Source organism: Amblyraja radiata, chromosome 13, assembly GCF_010909765.2.
Source record: "Amblyraja radiata isolate CabotCenter1 chromosome 13, sAmbRad1.1.pri, whole genome shotgun sequence".
Taxonomy (NCBI): domain Eukaryota; kingdom Metazoa; phylum Chordata; class Chondrichthyes; order Rajiformes; family Rajidae; genus Amblyraja; species Amblyraja radiata.
Genome location: NC_045968.1, coordinates 46789703 through 46814200, shown reverse-complemented (window position 1 = coordinate 46814200; position 24498 = coordinate 46789703). Strand labels below are relative to the sequence as shown.

The 24498-nt window shown below is 43.6% G+C and overlaps 1 protein-coding gene across 3 annotated transcripts in view; it reads left to right on the top strand.

Moving 5' to 3' along the window:
• The first annotated feature begins 614 nt into the window (after window positions 1–614).
• Window positions 615–24498, top strand: part of rhbdd1 (rhomboid domain containing 1) — a 62232-nt gene continuing 38348 nt past the window's right edge. For 2 of the 3 annotated variants that reach the window (XM_033031983.1, XM_033031985.1), the window contains exon 1: window positions 615–687. The gene's annotated coding sequence lies outside the window, so the exon portion shown is untranslated. Of the gene's footprint in view, window positions 688–24284; window positions 24392–24498 lie in introns of those variants that run through there. The other variant, XM_033031984.1, reaches the window with a different exon arrangement.

The window sequence follows — 24498 nt, the reverse complement described above, 5'->3', positions numbered from 1 at the left end:
CTAACTAGTCTGAAGAAGGGTCTCAACCCAAAATGTCACCCATTCCTTATCTCCAGAGATGCTGCCTATCCCGCTGAGTAACTCCAGCTTTTAGTGTCTATCTTTGGTTTAAACCAGCATCTGTATACAGTTCCTTCCTACTCAACTCAAGATTTTTTCCTCTTTCAATTAATCTCTTCCGCCACCCAGTATGATGCTTCCACCCTTTTGCCTACACCCTTCTCAAAGTGAAAGTTATAAATGCCTATTTGTCATTTAAACAACATTCAGCAGCGGCTAATGGTGGGGTTTCTTCCCAAATCCTCTACCTGAGAAAACCATTCGCCTTCCACCATGCCAAGAGATGCAGCATTATCCTCCCTCCCCATCATCATCCTCGGCTGATGTAATTGTCTCCTCGGTTTTATTTTGACGTGGTCCAACCTGACAGGGCGAGAGGGGGAAGCAGAGGGTGCTCCACACGTCAGCTGCAGCCCGGCTCACTCAACACCAGGCGCCGCCCCACCCCCCGGCCCCGCCCCACCCCCCCGGCCCCGCCCCGCCCCCCCCGGCACCGCCCCCCCCCAGGCACCGCCCCGCCCCCCCGGCACCGCCCCGCCCCCCCCCCCCCCCGGCCCCGGCCCCGCCCCACGCCCCCCCCCGGGTCCACTCACACAACGCGGCGGGGCTCTGCCTTCTGACGTCACAGTGAGTACCGTTTGTGTTTTCAAACAGCCGCCGTTGCCAGCGCGCGCCTCAGCGCCGGTTAACGCGAGCCCGCGCCCACGCGAGGCCGAGACTCGAGAGTAGGCCGCGGGCTGGCATTACTTTCACTATCACGACCCGCTGTCGTCAGCCTCCTGTAAAACCCGCCGCCGGTTGTTGTATTTTACAGGAGCTGAAAAATGTACCGCTCTTTAAATTCCAAACTAGCGCCTGGTTTTACTTGGATACCTTATTTACGGAAAGTGCGCCACAGATCGCCTCACGCACACCGAGCACCTCCTCCCTTCCGCCAACTAATCGATTTGTAGCGTCATTATAATCGATAAGTGGCAGCCAGCGGACGGAGGCTGGAGCTCCCACGTTTAATGCAGCAATACTGTCATGAGGGAGAGATGTCAGCGAGTTATCTACTGTTAATGCACGGGATCTGAGGATGCACATAAACAACTGCTAAAATAATCTGAACATCATTAGTTTAAGAAGGAACTGCTGGAAAATCGAAGGTAGACAGAAGTGCTGGAGAAACTCAGCGGGTGAAACTCAGACAGAAGAAGGGTTTCGGCCCGAAACGTTGCCTATTTCCTTCGCTCCATAGATGCTGCCTCACCCGCTGAGTTTCTCCAGCACTTTTGTCTATCTTCTGTAAATCATTTTTTATAAAATCTTTAAACCATACTGGAGTTTAAGAAATGCTGCACAGCTTTCACACATGGGAATGATAACATATTAGGAGTCATGGAATAATACTTCATGAAAACTGAAGAAGATTGAACTTTATTGCCTTCCATCAACGTGAGCAATGAGGAATCCACTGTGATGGATGTTTATGTTAACTTTTATTTTGTGTGGGTGTGTGTCTTATTGCTTTTCACTTAGTATGGTAACTCAAATTTCACTGTGCCTTAACTGGTACATGTGACAATAAACTGACCTTGAAACCATGAACTGGCCCGAAGGTACGCTGGTCCCATTCAGCTGCATTTGGCCCAGATCCTCCATGCACCTGTCCAAATGCCTCAAATGTTGTAACTGTACCAGCTTCTACAGTTTTGTTTGGTGGCCCGTTCCACACATCCACCACACTCTGAAAGACTAGCCTCTCAGACCCCATTTAAATCTTTCCCCTCTCATCTTAAATCAAGGTCCTAATTTTAGATTCCCTCACTCTGAGAAAAATGGCTTTGACCATTTCTAAGACCATGATTTTCTAAACCTTCACTTCAGGGTGGCACGGTGGCGTAGAGCTACTGCCTTACAGCGCCAGAGACCCGGATTCAATCCTGACTATGGGTGCTTGTCTGTATGGAGTTTGTACCTTCTCCACGTGACCTGCGTGGGTTTTCTCCGAGATCTTCGGTTTCCACACACACTCCAAAGATGTACAGGTTTGTACGTTAATTGGCTTGGAATAAATGTAAAATTGTCCCTTGTGTGTTGTGTGCAGGGTAGTGTTAATGTGTGGGGATCCTTGGTTGGTGCAGACTCGGTCGGCCGAAGGACCTGTTTCTGCACTGTATCTCTAAATTAAACTAAACCAAAGTAAAAGGAAACAGTCCCAGCCGATCCAGTCTCTCATAACTCAAGCCTCCCAGTCCCAGAAAATGGACCCCCCCCAGGTTAAAGCCATCTTTCCTGTAGTATGGTGGCTGACAAAGTTTAAATAGTGAAATTAAAAATACCAGTTGATAAGGAGACACTGAGTAAAACTTCTCAAAGTGAAAGTTATAAATGCCTATTTGTCATTTTAACAACATTCTGAAGAGGATCATTAGTTTAAAGGAAACAGTTTCTTGAAAAAAAACACAAAATCAGGGTTTTAATGTCACCAAACAATGTCAGGTGCCTTACAGGAATGTAATCATGCAAAAATTTGGGATGACACATAAGAATGGAAAAGAATGTAAAACTTAATGCATACTTCAGATCTAAAATATAAACAGTGCCGGAAATACTTGCATGGGCAGTGTTACGGAAAAGTGGGGGAAAAGGAGTGAACTATATAATATGATCATTTATCGAAAATGCAGGAGAGTCTTAAAGCAGCAGGCATAGAATATAACAGATGAAATTTCAGAGATTAAGGCCTCATCCCCTGCATGCACAGCCACCAGTGTTAAAGTGAATAAAATCAAAGATATGCAAGAGGTCAGGAGCTCTGAGGCCTTGTGGAATTAGAGAACATTACAAATTTTGGGAGAAGGATTTGATAAACAAGCTTTTGAAAAATATTGTATACTCAGCATTCTCATGCATCAAAAATAGTCTTGTTAACGACATTGACATCTGTTTCCCTTTGAGATCTGAGTTTTGGCGAGATAGTTTTGATTTAATTCACTTTTTAAACCCAATTACGACATATTTCTCAAACAGTTCTTGAAGCAGGGTTAAAACAAGTATTTTAACTGTATTGTGAGTATGTAGATAAATAGATAAAGAAATAAGCAAACAGGCAATGTGCATCAGCAGATTCTTTCTCCTATGTGGTTCTATAGGGAGGTTGCACGCAGTCGAGGTCACGACCCGTGACCCGTACTGTTGCCACGCTACGCCAACTGGAGTACACGCGATAAACTGCAGGTAAGCATTTACTATGGCTGGCAGCACAGCGGGCCCTTCTTCTGGCCCAGCATCCGGACTGGTTGCACACTCACGGACCCCGGGCAGTCTACCCGGCCCCTGCCACGCTCCCCCCGGCCCCTGCCCCACTCCACCCGGCCCCGCTTCACCCGGCCTCGTGTGTGGGCGCTGCCGACCCACTGCCCGTGACAGTACGGCCCACAGATGGAGACGGGACGGCCGTGGCCGGAGAGCGCTGACCCCGGGGGAAGAGTGGGGGCTGTCCCGAGGGATGCGCTCCTTCGGCCGCTTACACCTTGGTGCTCGGGTTCAGAACAAAGATACTGATACCTTCCCGCTTTCAATGACAGTACCCACAAATATTTATAGCGCAAAAAATGACAATTTTGGCGTTTTTTAACAGGTAAGAAGGTACGTGTTCCATGTGTTAACAGTGTGTGCCGAGGCAGCATTATCCTCTACATGGATTGAGCTGCTCCGTGCATCACGCCCTTTGACCCGATGACCTTATGTGCCCCTTATATTTACCAGGAATAGTGAGATTTGAGAAACAGTTTCTGAAAGGTTTTTATCAGGATAGTTATTAACCATTAAGTCTTTCCCAGTTGACAGTTTGTTTATGGAAAGTGATGTTAAAGAAACTAAACAAATGCAAATTATCTTTCTAGAGTTGAAAAGCTAAAGTTAAAAAAGGATACTGGAAATTCTCAGCAGTTTACACAACATCCACATTGAAAAACAGAATACAAAATTGGCTTCACGGAAGGAAGCAGAGGGTGATGTTGGAAGGTTGTTTTTTGGGCTGGAGACCTGTGTCTAGTTATGTGCCTCGGAATCGGTGCTGGGCCCATTGCTGTTTGGTGTTTTGGATGAGAATGTATAAAACATGATTAATGAGTTTTCAGATGACACTAAAGTAGGTGGTATAGTAAACAATGAAGATGGTTATCAAAATTTACAACAGGATCTTGATCAGCTGGGCAAATGGGTTGAGGAATGGCTAATGAATTTCATGCAAATGTGTGAGATGTTGCATTTTGGAAAGTCATAGAAGTAGGGAGAGTTGGTGGGGCCGTATTTGGAGTATTGTATTCAGTGTTAGTGGCCCTGCTATAGGAAGGATGTCATTAAGCTGGAAAGAACAGAGACATTTTACAAGGATGTTGCCAGGACTGAGGGCCTGAGCTATAGACAAAGATTGGGCAGGCTAGGACTTTATTCCTTGAAGTGCAGGAGGCTGAGGGGTGATCTTATAGAGGTGTATAAAACCATGCAGGGAATAGACAGTCTTTTACCCAGGGCAGAGTACCATCGGGTGGCGCCAGCTATGGCTGCCTCGCCAGCAGTTTGTCACGTCCCTGCACTGTTTTTATTATGTGTGTTTCATTGTTTCTTGGTTAGTTTAGGTGCGGAGGGAGGGGGGAGGAAATAGGGGGAAGCCTTTTTTCCAGTCACTTACCTCAACGGAGATGCGACTTTCTCAGTGTCTCATATCTACCCCCCCCCCCCCCCACCCCCCCCCCCCCCCCCCCCCCCCCGCGGCCTAACAACTGGATTGGTGCGGCCTTTCCTGGAGTCCGGCATGGACCTTCAAGCCACAAGCGCTGCACGGACTTTAACATCGCGGAGCTGCGATCCTTTGCTGAGGATCGCCAGAAGAAGTGCTCCGACCGCGGGACTTGTGGACTTGAAACCGCGGTCTCCGGTAAGAAGTGGCTGACTCGGGCACTCCAAGTGTTGCGATCCGACCCGACGTCGGAGTTTCGATCATCCCGACGAGAGGGCCTGAACATCGGACCATCTGTAGCGGCGAGCTGCGGAGGGTTCAAAGGCCCTGACCACGGGTGAACAAAGGAGGACTGAACTTTATTGCCTTCCATCACAGTGAGGAATGTTGATTCCACTGTGGTGGATGTTTATGTTAAATTTTATTTTATGTGTGTATTGTGTTCTTTTCACCTAGTATGGCTGTATGGTAAATCAAATTTCTCTGTACCTTAATTGGTTAAGTGACAATAAATGCGAACTTGAACTTGAAATCAAGAATCAAAGGACATAGGCTTAAGGTGAAAACCTCTTATTTTTAAACCGTACGTCAGAATTTTGCAAAATGGTGCTTCACTTTACCCTTTGCATCTTGTATGTTTCTCTTGTTTGAAGTGAGACTTGATTGAAATGCTTGTAAACTCAAGAGCAACATGTCCTATCTTTCCACGGTTTGGTTTAAAATACCAGTTGTCCTTGTTTAAGTTTAAGTTTAAAGTACTGGTCTTGGACCCATTCTCTTCAAACTAACTGAAAAATATAAATTATGTTTTGATCATTGTTGCCAGAGGCTATATCACAGTAACTAAGTAAAACTTTTCTGTCCTGCTTATGTTGTTCTTATCTTTGTGTGAGACATGATGTGTGAATGTTTCCCCTCCCTCAATGAGCTCCTCTCCAACCCTGGCTGCATGTTTGAACCCTGGCAGCAGGCAAACAACTCGGCCTTCTGAACACTTCTTGTATCTTGTGGAAAACAGCTTCAATTCTGCTCTACCCTTGTCCCTGTCTATACTACAATCTTGTCGACCCCATGTATTTAAATGGCCTCATGTATCAAAAGTCAAGAGAGAGAGTAGAGTGTTTAATTATAATACATACTGAAAACTGAACAATGAATTTCTTACTTGCAGCAACATAACAGGTCTCTAAACATAGATAACATAATAAACAAAAAGTTCAATGTTAAAAACCCCAATATTGGTGAAAAAATCCTGGTCCTTCATGCAACAAAGACAATTCACAGTTTGTAGTTTAGTTGATGTTCGCAGTGTCCAAGAGCCTACTGGTTGTTGGGAAGAAGTTGCTAATGAACCTGGAGGTCACGGCTTTCTGACTCGCCTTTATATCGTCTTGCCAATTGCAAGGGTGAAATGAGAGTGTGGCCGGGGTGGTAGTGGGTCCTTGATGATGCTGGTTGTCTTTTTGAAGCAGTGCCCCCTAGAGATCCCTTCAATGAGACCATGATCAGTCAACTCATTCACCTTGAAGCTCACATTGATCCAAACAAACTGTAAGAACTCAAACGCATTGGACAATTAGAGAGCAAACAACCAGTGGATTTGGCAGTGGTCTGTATAACCTCTCATCTGTGTTGTGCCATTCCATAAGGTTGTGGTTGATCTTTTACTTGAAGTCAATTTTCCCAATTTATCTCCATATCTTTCAATTTTATGCAAGAATAATGATTAGACACCCAAGCCATGATGTTGTTTGACTTGACAATTTACCCATTTATTTTTTGTCTTTGTCCTATATGGATGATCCTACATGGGTTTATGATTACAGTTGCAGAGGATTTGAGGAACTGCTGTACTGTGTCTGTAGTCTGTGTACTGTAACTTGCCTCTAAATCCTGTTCACGTGCTTTGGTAGTGGATGGAATTTACCTTACTACTTGTCAATTCTAAACAAAATTCTTGGGATTTGTGATAAGGCTGCTGATTTTGTACAGGAGAGATGGGGCTGTCGGGAACAGCCACACTGAGTTGAGGCTTTCAATTTGAATTGAGAATATACTTCATGGTGATCTGACAGAAAGTATACCTGTGTGATTTCTTCCCCCTGATAGTTTGATTTTGAAACAATTCTAATTTTGTATGGATTTCAAAAACATGTATATTGAGTGAATTCTTCTCACCCATAAATACTGTTAAGTTATCTTTACTTTTTCCTCATATTTCAACAATAAAGCTTTTGGTCTTTCCAGTGAGAGGTTATGTTTGTTCATCCTTCACAGTGATTGAGAGATTATGAGTCCACACCTTTGTTCATCACTTCTGTAGAATAATTTCCATGACCAGTTGCTCTTTTGGGACATTTGATCTTGTGCCTTAATACAACATCTGAATGCAATATTTTATTTGTTTGACAGGTTTCTGTCTCTCGTCTCATTCATTGGTTTTGCCCCAAACCACTTCTTGGCGATCCATTGCTTTTGTACTTTAGTCTTTAAACTTCTGAGCATCATTTTTATTCTGACTGAGAAGTTTGCTAACGATTGTGTCCTTTTTAGGGAAACTTTTGTAATGTAATATGAAGAAAATACATACACCGACTTACTATGGTTAATTTCATTACATTTATTTTTCATTGATTCTTTATATACCAAAAATAATGTACAGCACAACATATAATTGGTAACAATATGAATTATATTATTTCATACTTTTTTCTAAACACATTATTAGTCCCTCAAATATGTAAGGGTTTCTAAATGTGTAATTTACAGTTTCACATAATAGACTATAAATAGATTTCTCAGCTCTTCACATTGTATTATTGCTGGATTTGTTAATTACATTATAAAAGCCTGACCTATTATTGCCTGACACTTTCTACTGGGCTTCTGGCACAATACATTTGCAGCTATGGATTTCCTCGATCACATCTTTATCTGCACTATTTATACCCCAGACCTCAGTGAAACTGTGACTTTCACTTTTTCAAATGACTTTTGAGTAATCTTGGCTCCTTCAAATCAAAGTGCAATTTAAACATCAATGATGTACACACAGCTGGCGCAACCATTCATCGCCTGCTCTGGCTCTGCACATTGGTTCTTCTACCAAACCACAGTATTTTAAAGTCATCCTAAATGAAAATACTTAGCCAGACTCTTTTCTCTGCTGTCGACACTCTCATTAAACTACTCTGCCTCACTTCAATCTACTGTCTAGTGTTCGTAGATTTCTTTGCCACTAAGTCTACCATCTGTATAGCTGCCTCTGTAATATCCTTTCCTTCTGGCCTACTAAGCTAATCTAATTTTATATATAATATGCAAAAATAAAAGGGCAATCCTACATTACTTTTTTTACAAGGCCATCCTGCACAATTTTTTTTACAATGCCCACTTTATATGATTTTGGAACTTGAATGGTTATCCAGTTTAAAAGAGTCAAGAGTGTTTTATTGTCATATGTCCCGGACGGGACAATGAAATTCTTACTTGCTGCAGCACAACAGAATATATGAATGTGTAAACATTGTATATAATGGGGGGGAAAAAGAAAACGTTCAATAAATAACAAATATAGTGCAAATAACAAATAATAATAGTCTTTTGCTGTTCAGAGCTCATAGCTTATCCGTTGTGTTTAATAGCCTGATGGCTGTGGGGAGGAAGCTGTTCATGAACCTGGACGTTACAGTCTTCAGGCTCCTGTACCTTCTTCCTGATGGCAGTGGTGAGATAAGTGTGTGGCCAGGATGGTGTGAGTCCTTGATGATTTTGGCTGCCTTTTTGAGGCAGCGACTATGATAGATCCCTTCGACGGTGGGGAGGTCAAAGCCGGTGATGGACTGGGCAGTGGTCACAACTTTTTGTCGTCTTTTTAATTCCTGGACGTTCAAGTTGCCGAACCAGGCCACGATGCAACCAGACAGAATGCTCTCTACCGTGCACCTGTAGAAGTTTGCTGGAATCTAGAACAAAAAACAGGATTGGAAGACAGTGGGTCAAGTAGCATTCGTGCAGGCATAAGATGTACATTAATGTGTTGGGTCGAGATCTTGCATCAGGACTGAGAGAGAAGAGCAATAATTGCCAGTACATAATAGTACAAGGGAGGGTTAAGATAGAGACTAGATGACTAGGTGGAACGAGATAGGGAGAGGATGATGGGCTGATGGAAACAAGTGATGTCGGAAAAGAATTAGAAGAGTCAAAAGCCTTCCTGATGGGAGATAGAGGTGGCAAGAGAGTGAACGTTCACGGTAAAGATGTGGTGTTTCGGACCAGAAATTAGACGTTGTCAAAATGATGGAGAGCATGAGAGATGTCCTCAATGTAAGTGGAAAGGGACTGGACAAAGGAGACTGGATTGAATCTAGGTATGAAGAAATGTGTTCCCTTTCCTTCTCTCCACTTCCCCCGCTCCCTCCATGCCCTCTCCTCTTTCACTCCCGCCCCTTTCTACCCCCCCCCAACTTTTTTTCCCTCTCATCTATCTGCCGCCATTCATCATCTATCTACCAATTCCATCCCTCCCTCCCTCTTACCTATATGACTTCTTATGCCCATCTTTCACCCTTCATTGGTCCACCACTTGCTACTGTCTCACAACTCCCCCTCTCCTCTTTACTCGCCATCTCCCCTCTTCACTTTCAGTCCTTATGGTGTTTTATGTCCCAATATGTCAAGCATCCCTCCACGGCTCCGCACAGTGAGTACCTCCAGCAGGTTGTTTGTTGCACCAGATTCCAGCATCTCATGGGTGCATGCTGCTTCAATGCTTCAACGTTCCAACGCCCTCCTGGCATCATAATCACACTCAAATTCCGCCCATCTCTATAACTTTCAATTGCACAATTTTAGCCACTTCTGCCCCATATTGGTGAAGTGTTTTGAAATACTGCATGGTATATCAAGTAGGGCACATTATTTGAATGTAGCATTGCCCCCCCCCTCCCCGTTCATCAGGGGTGAGCAGCATTAGCAGTCAGGGCACAGCAGGGAAGGATAATGTGAGGCAGAGCCATAGTGGTAGGAGACTAGTTAGTTAGAAGTGCAGGCAGGAGATTCTGCAGCAGCAGTCGGGATTCCAGTATGGTGTGACCCCTCCCTTGACCCCGAGTGCAGGACGTCTCGGAGCAGCCGCATGACACTCTCAAGGGGAATGATCGCAGCAAGAAATCCTTGCACATGTTCAGGGCTCGAAATTAACGGTTGCCCGGGTGCCAATGGCCACCCAAAGTGCCGCTGGGCAACCTAAATGCCGAGTCATTTTGCCCGGCTTGGCACTGCAGATACTGGTTTATACCGAAGATAGACACAAAAAACTGGAGTAACTCAGCGGGTCAGGCAGCATCTCTGGAGAAAAGGAACGAGACGTTTCGTGTCAGCGGCAGTAACAAGCAAAGATACTGGAGGAGCTCCTCTAGTATCTTTGGTAACAAGCTGTAGGGCTGTTGAGCCAAAACCAAAAAGGCCAAAGTCAGGCAACGCCATTGTAGTGGGAGACTCCATTGTGAGAGGTACGGACAGGGGTTTCTGCGGCAACAGACGGGATTCGAGGATGGTGTGCTGCCTTCCTGGTGCCAGGATCCAGGATGTCACGGACAGAGTGCAGAAAATCCTCAAGGGCGAAGGTGAACAGCCGGAAGTGGTAGTGCATGTCGGCACAAACGATGTCGGAAAGAAGGGGATGAATATTCTGCAGCGTGACTTTAGAAAAATAGCTCGGAAAAATGCTGAACAGCAGGACTTCCAGGGTTGTTTTCTCCGGTTTGCTTCCAGTTCCTCGTGCTGGCGAGAGCAGGAACAGGGAGATACGAGACCTGAATGTGTGGCTGAGGAACTGGTGCACGGGGCAGGGATTCTTAGATCACTGGGATCTGTTTTGGAGTAAGGGGGAACTGTACAAAAGGGACGGATTGCATCTTAACAGGTGGGGGACCAGCATTCTGGCAGGCAGGTTTGCCACTGCTACACGGGTGGTTTTAAACTGAATAAGGGGGGTGGGGTGTCGAATGGGATCGTTGAGGATGGAATTAAAGGGAAAGGGGTTCTTAAATGTGTGAGCGTAGAGACAGACGGGTGTAAAATGAGGGTAGAAGCAATAGGTAGCAAGGTGAAAAGAAAAAGTGGCAGGCAGACAAATCCAAAGCAAAAATCAAAAAGGGCCACTTTTCAACATAATTGTATAAGGGGCAAGAGTGTTGTAAAAACAAGCCTGAAGGCTTTGTGTCTCAATGCAAGGAGCATTCGTAATAAGGTGGATGAGTTGAATGTGCAGATAGCTATTAATGACTATGATATAGTTGGGAACACGGAGACATGGCTCCAGGGTGACCAAGGCTGGGAGCTGAACATCCAGGGATATTCAATATTCAGGAGGGATAGACAGAAAGGGAAAGGAGGTGGGGTAGCGTTGCTGGTTAGAGAGCAGATTAACGCAATAGTAAGGAAGGACATTAGCTTGGAGGATGTGGAATCGATATGGGTAGAGCTGCGAAACACTAAGGGGCAGAAAACGCTAGTGGGTGTTGTGTACAGGCCACCTAGTAGTGTAGTTGGGGATGGCATCAAACAGGAAATTAGAAATGCGTGCAACAAAGGTAAAACAGTTATAATGGGTGACTTCAATCTACATATAGATTGGGTGAATCAAATTGGCAAGGGTGCTGAGGAAGTGGATTTCTTGGAATGTATGCGGGATAGTTTTCTAAACCAACATGTAGAGGAACCAACGAGAGAGCAGGCTATTCTAGATTGGGTATTGAGTAATGAGGAAGGGTTAGTTAGCAGTCTTGTTGTGCGTGGCCCCTTGGGCAAGAGTGACCATAATATGGTTGAGTTCTTCATTAGGATGGAGAGTGACATTGTTAATTCAGAAACAAGGGTCCTGAACTTAAAGAAAGGTAACTTTGAGGGTATGAGACGTGAATTGGCCAAGATAGACTGGCAATTGATTCTTAATGGGTTGCCGGTGGATATGCAATGGAAGGCATTTAAAGACTGCATGGATGAACTACAACAATTGTTCATCCCAGTTTGGCAAAAAAATAATTCAGGGAAGGTAGTGCATCCGTGGAGAATAAGGGAAATCAGGGATAGTACAAAACAAAAGATGAAGCGTACAAATTAGCCAGAAAAATCAGCCGACCAGAGGACTGGGAGAAATTCAGAGTCCAGCAGAGGAGGACAAAGGGCTTAATTAGGAAAGGGAAAATAGATTATGAAAGAAAACTGGCAGGGAACATAACATAGATAGAGAATTGCGTTGATAAAAGGAAGCAGAGAGTGATGGAAGTTTATTTTTTGGACTGGAATTACTGGACTATGTTTCTGGAATTATTTAAAATGCTTGACACAAATCACTTTGTGCACAGCAAAGAAACTGCAGATGTTATTCATAGACCTCTTTTTTTCCAATGTTAATTTATTTTCATGTTATTGAACAAATATGCAGGCGCGTGGCAGGCCTAGTCGAGGCATTTAGTTTGCTTGAAGGGTATTCTTAATATTTGTACATTTGGAGGCGGTGGCATGACTTAGGAAGTCTTTTGCAGAAAATAAACAATTTGCCCAGTGTTTTTGAATTGTTGTTTAATCTCGGCATGCTGTTCAAAACAGGGGTAGCTTTAAACAATGGCCTAAAACATCCATTTTAAGGCAAATCTGCATTCTGCGCACTGTAAGCAAGTTTCTGTCGCCCTCTTTCCACAATGTGAGCTTTGTTCAAATTTGGTTTTGCAGATAGTGAAGATGGTTGTGAAAGATTGAAGCATGATCTAGATTGATTGGCCAGGTGGGTGGAGGAATGGTTGATGGAATTTAATACCATTCAATGTTGATGTTGAAGGTGGACACAAAATGCTGGAGTAACTCAGCGGGTGAGGCAACATCTCTGGAGAGAAGGAATGGGTGACGTTTTGGGTGGAGACCCTTCTTCAGACTGATGGGAGGGGGAAGGACAAAGATAGAATGTAGGCAGAGACAGTTGAATTGTGAGATGTTGAATTTTGAAACGTCGAACAAGGGCAGGACCTACACAGCAAATGGTAGGCCTCTGGGTAGTGCAGAACAGAGGGATCTAGGAGTACAGGTGCATGGTTCCTTGAAGGTCGAGTCGCAGGTAGATAAGGTGGTCAAAAAGGCTTTTGGCACTTTGGCCTTCATCAATCAGAGTATTGAGTATAGAAGTTGGGAGGTCATGTTGCAGTTGTATAAGACGTTGGTGAGACCACATTTTCAGTTCTGGGCACCATGTTATAGGAAAGATGTTATCAAGCTAGAAACATAGAAAATAGGTGCAGGAGTAGGCCATTCGGCCCTTCGAGCCTGCACCGCCATTCAATATGATCATGGCTGATCATCTAACTCGGTATCCTGTACCTGCCTTCTCTCCATACCCCCCGATCTCTTTAGCCACAAGGGCCACATCTAACTCCCTCTTAAATATAGCCAATGAACTGGCCTCAATTACCTTCTGTGGCAGAGAATTCCACAGATTCACCACTCTCTGTGTGAAAAATGTTTTTCCCATCTTGGTCCTAAAAGACTTCCTCCTTATCCTTAAACTGTGACCCCGTGTTCTGGACTTCCCCAACATTGGGAACAATCTTCCTGCATCTAGCCTGTCCAACCCCTTAAGAATTTTGTAAGTTTCTATAAGATCCCCCCTCAATCTTCTAAATTCAAGCGAATACAAGCCGAGTCTATCCAGTCTTTCTTCATATGAAAGTCCTGCCATCCCAGGAATCAGCTTGGTGAACCTTCTCTGTACTCCCTCTATGGCAAGAATGTCTTTCCTCAGATTAGGAGACCAAAACTGTACACAATACTCCAGGTGTGGTCTCACCAAGGCCCTGTACATCTGCAGTAGAACCTCCCTGCTCCTATACTCACATCCTTTTGCTGTGAATGCTGACATACTATTCGCTTTCTTCACTGCCTGCTGCACCTGCATGCCTACTTTCAATGACTGGTGTACCATGATACCCAGGTCTCGTTGCATCTCCCTTTTTCCTAATCGGCCACCATTCAGATAATAGTCTACTTTCCTGTTCTTGCCACCAAAGTAGATAACCTCACATTTATCCACATTATACTGCATCTGCCATGCATTTGCCCACTCACCCAACCTATCCAAGTCACCTTGCAGCCTCCTAGCATCCTCCTCACAGCAAACACTGCCCCCCAGCTTCGTGTCATCCGCAAACTTGGAGATGTTGCATTCGATTCCCTTGTCCAAATCAAAAGGGGTCAGAAAACATTTACAAGGATGTTGCCGGGACTAGAGGATGTGAGCGCAGGAGGAAGAGGAGGAATCTTATAGAGGTGTACAAAATCATGAGAGGAATAGATCGGGTAGGTGCACAGAGTCTCTTGCCCAGAGTAGGGGAATCGAGGACCAGAGGACATTGGTTTAAGGTGAAGGTTAAAAGATTTAATAGGAATCCGAGGAGTAACTTTTTCACACAGACAGTGGTGGGTGTATGGAACAAGCTGCCAGAGGAGGGATTTGAGGCTGGGACTATCCCATCGTTTAAGAAACAGACAGGTACATAGATAGGACAGGTTTGGAAGGATATGGACTAAGCGCAGGGAGGTGGGACCAGTGCAGCAGGGATATTGTTGGCTGGTGTGGGCAAGTTGGGCCGAAGGGCTTGTTTCTACACTGTATCACTCTATGACTCTATGACTCTAATGATCTAACATTCCTAATTTTAAAACATCTGTTTATCCTTTGGTGTACCAGTATCTAAATGTATCCTTGTGATCATCTGGTCTTGTCCTAATGGGGTTTTTTTTAACCAAAGTGCCTTTCATGGTCCATGATTGAATTGCTGAATACGTTTATCATTGTGTTATCGCAGCACTGTGCTCAATTCATTGGAACAAACATTCACATCCACCTAAGTTATGAATATATCTATAAAATAAGTTATGGAAGCAGAATTATGTTTTTACATTGTTCAATTCATTACCGATCTCTGTCATTTTAAAACACATAGCAATATATCATGCCATTACAAAGGGGACACATACATTCCTGTAGACCACTTCTGAATGCAGAATTTCAATTTTTAAGGCGTAGGAATATTTATGAATAAGATAAAGCCAATCATTTTGTAGTGAAAGGAGAGTCCAGGGCAGATTTTGCAAAGATTCTGTATCATTGAGTCATACAAAGCAAAAAGGCCTTTTGGCCCAACTCGTCCATGTTGACCAAGATGCCCATTTAAGCTAGTCCCATATGTCCTGTAACCCTCTAAACTTTTCCTATCCATGTATCTGTCTAAATGTCTTTTAAATACTGTTATTGCCCTTGCCTCATCTACCTCCTCTGGCAGCTTGTTCCATGTACCAAGCACCCTGCGTGAATAAGTTGCCCATCAGTTTCCTACAACATTTTTTGCCTCTCACTTTAAACGTATGCCCTCAAATCCTTGATACCAATTTCCTGGGAAAAAGGCTGTGTATTCAACCTATCTGTTAATATACCACTACAAGATCACCGGTAGAAGCAAAATGCTGGAGTAACTCAGCGGGTCAGGCAGCATCTCGGGAAAGAAGGAATGGGTGACGTTAAGGGTCGAGACCCTTCTTCAGACTGATGTCAGGGGAGGGGGCGGGACAAAGATAGAATGTAGTTGGAGACAGTAAGACTAGTGGGAGAACTGGGATGGGGAGGGGATGGAGAGAGACAGCAAGGGCTCTCTGAAGTTGGAGAAGTCAATGTTCATACCTCTGTGGTGTAACCCACACAAGCGAAATATGTGCTGTTCCTCCAATTTGCGCTGGACCTCACTGACGATGGAGGAGGCCCTGGACAGAAAGGTCAGATTGGGAATGGGAGGGGGAGTTATGTGCTGAGCCACCAGGAGATCAGGTAGGTTAAGACGGACTGAGCGGAGGTGTTCAGCCAAACGATCACCGAGCCGGCACTTGGTCTCGCCGATGTAGAGAAGTTGACACCTGGAACAGCGGATACAGTAGATGACGTTGGAGGAGGTGCAAGTGAACCTCTGCCTCATCTGGGTCTTTGGGTCTTTAGTTGGAGTCGAGGGGGGAGGTAAAGGGACAGGTGTTGCATCTCCTGTGGTTGCACCCCCGGTCTCCTATGCACCAAGTCCAAGCCTGCCCAACCTCTCCCTATTGCTCAGACCCTTGAGTCCTGATGACATCCTTGTAAATCTTTTCTACAGTTTACCAGTTTAATGGCACATTTCCTATAGCAGGCTAACCAAAACTGATCACAGTTTGCCAGTTGCAGCCTCACTAACATCTTGTACAACTGTAACATAACATACCAAATCTATACTTGAGTCCTTGATTGATGAAGGCCAATGCTTTCTTCACCATCCTATCTACCTGCAAGTCTACATTCAGGAAACTATGTACCTGTACTTCTGGATCCCTCTGCTCTGCAACACTCCCCAGGGCCCAACCTATCACTGTGAAAATCCTGCCCTGGTTTGATTGCCTAAAATGCAACAACTCATAATTATCTGAATTAAATGCCATTTGCCATTCCTCAGCCCATTTACCCATCTGATCACGACACCACTAGAATTTTTGATAACCATCTTCACTGACTCTGATACCACCAATTGTCATCTGCAAAACTTACTAATCATGCTATATTCATACTCATCCAATTCGTCAAAATAGATGTCAAACAGCAATCGGCCCCAGCACCATTCGCTGAAGCACACTACTCATAGAAACATGGAAAATAGATGCAGGAGGAGGCTATTTGGCCCTTCAAGCCAGCACCACCATTCATTGTGATCAAGGCTGATCGTGCCCTAGTCCCCCCTTGACTGTAATACTCGTGACAGTTCTCCACTCCTAAAAACATCCATCTACCCCACACTCTCCTTTCTATTATAAAGCAGATTCGACATTCAGTTAGCTAGTTCTCCTTGGATCCCATGCAATCTAACCCTCCAGAGCAGCCTACCATGCAGAACCTCATCAAAGGCCTCGAAAATCATACAGACTACATCTACAGCACAGGCCTCGAAAATCATCTTCATATTTCTTCCAAAAGCAAAATCAGATTTGTGAAACATGATCTCCCATGCACAACGCCATATTGACCATCCCTAATCAATACCTGTCTTTACAAATGTATGTATATCTTATCCTCTTGAATCCTCTCCGGTAACTTTCCGATTACGGATGTTAGGCTTACTACCGAATAGTTTTTCTTTGCAGCCCTTCTTAAATAGAGACACAACATTAGTCAGCTTCCACATTCTAGCACCTCACCTGTGTCTAATGAACTTTCATATCTCAGCTTGGACTCTTGCAATGTAGCCCCTAGCTTTCCACAGTGTCCTTGGATATAACTGATCTGGTCCCAGGAGATGTATCTATATTTGCGTCTTAAGATGCCTAGCATCTCTTTGACTGTAATACAGATTGTCCGTAAGACACCTTCATTAACTTGCCCAATTTCCTTAACTTTCATGTTTTTATTTTGGAAATGCGGCTGTGAACTGAGCTCCCACACGCAGGAGATGCCTGCAGCTTCAAGCAGCCAGCAAATCCATATCTCCAATCTCCCAAATACTCATTCATATGCAGGGTCTGTACATAAGTTGGGCATTTGCCAGTTGGGGGGGAGGGGGAGTGACATGTATAAATAATTACTCGTTTACTTCTACATTTATTCATTTCATATTTAAATTACGCCCTTCGTTGTGCAGCAAAAATGCCAGTTTTTTTCTCATTGTTCTGCGCATTTGCACTAACAGCTAATGCAATTATTTGGAAGAGAAACTTCTTGAGCAACATAATGTTCAGGACGTAATATCAAACATTGAAAGGAAATGATATATCATTAGCCACTTGTAGTACAGTATAAAATAACACCTGGCATCAATATTAAACACTTACACGCTTTAGGCCATTCAGCCCATCAAACTTGGTGCAGTGAAAGTGCTGCAGCCTCACAGTGCCAGAGTGCAAGGTTCGATCCTGACAACGGGTGCTGTCTGTGTGGAGTGTGCACGCTCTCCCTGTGATTGCACTGGCTTTCTCTGAGAGCTCCGGTTTCCTCCAACATTCCAAAGGCGGGCAGGTTTGTAGGTTAATTGGCTTCTGTAAATTGCCCCTTATGTGTAGGATGCGAAAGAGGGATAACATAGAACTAGTAGGAAAGTTACAACATTTTGAGATTTTATAAATCAAGCTTGTAATTTATTCCATCAGATAAAGCATAAAAATAACTTTAATTTGATACCTAATTCACTTTGATATCTTCAGTATTTAAAAAGTTATGGGCACTCTCATACTCGGAAATTAGCATCTTGTTCTCTATTGCTTTTCCATTGACTTAACACAAAAGCTGTGATCGAGGACAGTCAAAAGCCCATAACTTTCTTAAAAATTAAGAGAACAATGAAATTTTCAGTTATTATAGATTGAATCATTCTGAAACAAATATAAAACATCTTACGTGGATGTACTGAAATTAAAGCATATAATTAGTTAGTTACCTAATTATAACTAATTACAAAATTGACCGTTGTGACGGAAATAGTAATAAACACCCAGACTGCCTTGAAAATTAAAAAATGTGATATTCTCAAGATCAGAACTTTAATATTATTGTATTATATGCTGTAAGTCCGTAACAGACAGGTAAAGAAATTACAATTTCTAGCAAAAGACCAAGTCTTTATGGAGAAGATCAGTTGCTAGCTGGTACATTGGCATATCATAATCAGTAGCATCATTATACTCCTCAGATTGTAACCAATAAGCAACTCTGTACACCTTTTTTTCCCTCAACTTTTCAATGTTGGCATTGTAAACTACAAGTTTTTTCTCTTCAAACCACGCATGACATGCCTTTCTGCCCACTACTTTCCCATTAAGAATGTCCTGTAGATCATCACATTTGGAGTATTCCTAATTCGGATAATCTCTGCGAATGCTGTCTAAATCAGTCTCTTTTGCTGGACATTTTGATTGACAATTTTGCATTTCTTCTTCGGAGACATCTGTTTAAAATGTAAAGAAAAAAAAACACTGAACAGCATTAACAGAAACAAGTTATTATTTGCAGTTTTAGAAAATAAGGTAGAAATTATAAAGTTAAATGCTAAAACAAATAGTAAATACCCAACAATAAATTCATATTCATCAGTTTCATCAAAACAATTAAATTCATCTAATCAATTCATCTAAATTCAATTCATCTAATTAAATTAATCTATCCATTTCTTAAGAAAAGGCTAAAAATGTAAATAGCCTTAATATATCCAAATAACAAATAACAAACTGATCCCATTCACACAATAATTCATAATATAACATGATTTTTAAATCTCACTGTCATGAATTTATGTGCCAAATGGAAGGAATTTAATGTTTAATTCCCATAAATTAATCCAGAAACATCCACTCTCAAGATAATCAAAATCATTATTTTTGCACAATACATCTGACTAAAATTGTACTGTGGATATTTAGTATGAAAATATTGATCATGGATAGACAATAACACAAAATATAGATGATTTAGATGTTCTTATGTCATGATTGTGCAAAAAAAAAGACATTTGATTATCTTGAGAGTGGATGTTTCTATAATGTTATCGATTGGAATGTTGCCGTTGCCATACATTTTAAGCTCTTATCGGCTGGCAAGACATGGCCGATTCGTAACATGCCTAAATAACATTTTTATTCATAAGATTAAAATGAAGCCACACCAAAAAGCAAGATAATATGTTAAATAAATGATATACTTGTTTTGTCCTGATATTGCGATCTGTGATGTTGAAGGCGTGAATAGTCGCTTTTAAGTTTAATCCAGCAACGCAATCGTCCAGCAAATTATTTTTTTTAAACCCGCGAATGGTGCCCAAACAATTTTTCTTCATCAGCTAGCAGCCCGAGGAAATCCCTCTCCGACAACCAATACAAACCTGCATTTTAATCCCCCCCCCCCCCCCCCCCAAAGCCTCCGGAATCGCACGCACAGGCAGTGGCAGATCTGTAGCACCGCTGATGGTAGGTTTTGTAATAACGCTAGAACTAGTGTCCGGGGATCCCTGATCGGCATTGACTTGGTGGACCAAAGGGCCTGTTTCCACACTGTATCTTGAAACAAAAACTAAAACCAGTCCACTCTGATAGTTATTTTTAAAGGAAAGAATGTGCTTCTGTCTTGTGTACAAAGGGTAATGATGATAGAGTGGGTCAGAGTACTGAATGCTCCACATCTGCTGTGGATTCACCATTTCCCCGGGCATTTTAGTTTTCCATTAAGTGGGTAAATCTGTTCCTTAAAGACAAATTGATGGCATCAAAGGCATAAGCCATTCCTCATTGAAATCTTTCAGAGCTATAGTTTTCCTGTTTTCTGATTTATTTTTCTTCCACATTTTGCGCGGTGTAGATAATCAATATAGATGTTCTAACATGAAAAATGTCTTGAACTTATGTTGAAGAACCAGAATTAAAATTGAAAGCATGTAGAAAACAAGAGACAGGTTTTTATCAATGAGCTGAATGAGCATACATGCCTGTAATGAACAGATTTATATACTGTTAATTCTGCGGAACATACTTGTTCTTAATTTTGTTCCACACATAATTTGTTCCAATCACCGATGTTGGATATTAGCTACAGATGAGATGCCATTCCTTTCTTCCCACCTGTCATGAATTGAACTTCCTGGGGTTATTTAATCTATCATCTCCCTATTTAATCAGATGATTTGGGCAGAATTATCTGAATGGTAAAATATTACTTTATTGATACATCATGCTCAGTGGTAATCAGGCACATTTCTAGTTTTTAGTTTGGATAGTTCTATTTCTTTGCATTGTATATTGGAAAAAAATATCTGGAAGCCCCAGGAATCTTTCCATCATATGATCATAGAAAATTTGAGTCACAAGGAGATTTCTTGGCCTTGCTGTTTGATAAAGAGCAATTTGGCCTAATCTCACATTTTAGCACTTGATCCATGATACTGTACAGTTCTTCAAATGCACATTCAGATATTGTTTTAATGTGGTGAGGATCTTGTCCCCTTTAATTTTCTCAGGAAGTGAGATCCAGGTTCACAACACTCAGTGAGTTTTTTTCCTTTCCCCCCCTCTATTTTTCTAATTACTTAAAACAGTACCTTCTGGTGTGTCATGCTGCTAAGGGAAACGCTCCTTCCTATTTCCTATATGTAGGCCCCTCATCATGTTAAAAACGTAAAGTCTCCTTTCACTTCTATTTCAAAGAAAATAATCCCAGCTAATCCAATCTTTCTTCATAATCTTGACAACAACTTTATGAATCACTAGACCAAGGGGGACCCGTTGGGTCCCGTCCCCTCAACGCATGGTTGCGGGGAGGGGGGGCTGCGGCGTCACGTACACACTAACCACCCCACACACATGGGGGGGAAGGGGTGAGAGGGGGAGGGAGAGGGGGGGGGAAGGGAGAGAGGCAGGGGGGAAGGGGGGGCAGAGAGATAGGGGAGAGAGAGGGGAGGGTAGGGGGAGAGAGAGGAGGAAGGCACGAGAGGAGTGGGGAAGAGGGGGGAAGGCCATGGGAGCGGGGTTGGAGGGGGATGAGGCTGGTGGACCGAGAGAGGAGGGGGGTAGAGGCTGAGGGCTAGGGGGGCTGATGAGCAGTAGAGGGAGGAAGATGAGAGTAGAGGGGGAGAGGAGGAGGGGAGCCAGGGGCGGAGGCGAAGCGGCTTGCGAAAAGCGGAGAGAGTCCGGGGAGAGGAGAGAGGAGAGAGCTCTAGTACAGGGCCCGACTCTAGTACAAAGTTCTCAGGATTGTTGTCGGGAAAGCCGAAGCCGAGGCGCGAGCATGTTGCGTGTGGCTCTTTGCGACGTCATCACTCGGGTGCTCCTCGGCATCACTCGGGTTCTCTCAGGAAACCCGAGCCGAGGCGCGAGCATACTTTGATTTCAGCGGCTTCAATCCAGAGCCCTGAGGGTAGGGCTGCTGGGCGGCTGGGCTGTGGGTGGGGCGGTGCGAATCGTCTGTGAGTCGGGAGGCGACAAAATGACTGAGTCGGGGGGGAGGGTTAACGTAACTCGTCATCGGCTTCAATCTAGAGCCCGGGGCTGAGCGCTGCGGAAGCCATTGCGACATCATCAGCTCGTTAGATTTTAAAAAGATCTCAGATTTGAGAAGAATTTGAAGAAATAACTCAAGAGAAAATGAATCCAATTTTCAGATGAGGCGATTTTTGACATCTTGAGGTAAATCTCTACCGGAATATGTAAAAATGTCACCGTTAGCTCGTCGTGTTTTCGAGGAGATGTGAATCAACAAAAAAGAGAATCAAACACACAAGCAAATTAACAAGCAAACAAACAAATACATAAAACATCCAAGATCAGAGTTTTATAATAATATAGATTTCCTTTGCAATTACGTTGTTGCCTATAATTTGGTGTTCAGAACTGCAGTGTTCAAGCACGCGTTCAGCATAATTCTCTATTCTTCTATTCTATATTAATAGGGAAAAATAATCGCACATGTCTTTTTACCCACCATGTTTATTTTCCCTTTAAGTAGCTGCAGACACTAAACTCCAAGGTTCTTCTGTTCCTCCACAACGTTTAAAATCCTTCTCTTTATTGTGTACTTTCTTACCTAATTGCATTGAACTGAATGCAATACCACATACTTATTTAGATTAAATTTAATTTACTCACTCTATACAATGTAGCCAGACACAGTTCCAACTCCACTTTAAATTCACCGATGACACCTCAATTGTTGGGCGAATTACAGTTAATGATGAGTCAGAGTATCGGAGAGAGATCGAACATCTGATTGACTGGTGCCAGAACAACAACCTTGCTCTCAATATCAGTAAGACAAAAAGCAAATGTTGGCTTTAGAAGTGGAAGGCTGAGGATCCATGACAGGTCAGTAGTGGAGAGAGTCAACTACGTCAACTTCCTAGGTGTGGATATCCCTGAACATCTTTTCTGGACCCAGCACACTGATGCAATCATTTAAAAAATCAATGCATCTAACTCTGTAGAAGATTGAGGAGATTTGGTATGTTGACAAATACTATCTTGAACTTTAACACAGGTGTACAATAGAAAGCTTATTGACTGGTTGTGTCACAGCCTCAAATGCTCAGGAACACCATCAAAGTCTTTGAATCTGTGGAATTCATTGCTACAGACGGCTGTACAGGGCTTGACCATGGGTATTTTCAAAGTGGAGATTGATCGGTACTTGATTAGTTAGGGTGTCAAATTTTACAGAGAGAAGGCAGAAGAATGGGGTTGAGAGGGAAAGATGGATTAGCCATGACTGAATATCAGAGTAGATTTAATGGGCTGAATGGCCTAATTCGGCTCCTATGTCTTATGGACTGACGAACAAAGGAATCTAGAGGAAGTGGTGCTTCAAAAATGCAGCCAGCATCATCTATGACCCACACCACACTGACCATGCTCTCATTTCACTCCTGCCATCAGGAAGAAGGTACAGGAGTCTGAAATCAGTAACCTCCAGGATCAAGAACAGCTTCTTGCCAATAACCATCTGGCTAGTGAACTCTACAATCTATTATACTAAAACTCTTCTCTTGTTTGTGTGTATGTCTATGTGTGTGTGTGTTTGTGTCATCTGGGCACAATCTGGTTAATTCCTATTTTCTTCCAACACTAGGCCACAGCCTTCCCATTTTCACACATTCTACTCACATTATTCCCGTCGAGGTTGTTAAAAACAGCCTGAAAACGCACCCTCCTTCTCCCTCTCTACCCCCCCCCATCCCTCTCTACCCCATCCCTCTCTACCCCCCTCCCCCTCCCTCTCTGCCTCCCTCCCCCTGCCTCTCTACCGCCCTCCCCCTCCTTCTCTAACCCGCCCCTCCCTCTCTACCCCTCCCTCTCTACGCTCCCTCTCTAACCCCCCTCCAACTCCCTCTCTGACCCCCCTCTCTGCCCCCCTCTCCTCTCTGCCCCCCCTCTCCCTCTCTACCCCCCTCCCTCTATCCCTCCTCCCTCTCTATCCCTCCTCCCTCTACCACCCCTCCCTCTCTACCACCCCCCCCTCTACCACCCTCCCTCTCTACCCCCCCCCCCCCCCCTCTCTGCCCCATCTCCATCTCTACCCCCCGCCCTCTCTACCTCCCTTCTCTCTAGCGAGTGGTGAGTATTGGGACCTGTGGGTGAGTGGTGGAATATTGCGTTCGGGGACCAGCCCTCCCCTGTGATGCCGCCCCCCCCCCAGCGTTGGTGGATAGGACCCAACGGGTCTCACTTGGTCTAGTACCACTTACATTTCGAACTACAAACTGTCATGATTGCACTAGGGACTTCAGACTTTTGCTTTGTTTTGAACTAATATTATTTTTTTATGATTGTCTTTGTTTACTATATTCTCTAGTGAGTACTGTGATTACAGATCTGTTTTGCTGCTGCATGTAAGAATTTTATTGTTTTGTTTAGTACATATGACAGTTAAACTATCTGTTGACTCTTGATTTTTTGCCAGCAGAGCATGTTAGCTCTCTGTTCCTGAAGTCTGAACCTTTCGATCTAACTCATTTTTTCTGTGCACCAGCAGGGCAATTAAATCATTGCCGGACTTAAAATCAATTAGAGGTAGAATTGTTTGTTAAGTCTAGTTTGCAGATGCATCTCAACTGGTCTTGCTTGTGTTCTCACTCTCTAACTGCCCTCAGTTCATAACTATAATATTCTTTGTTCCT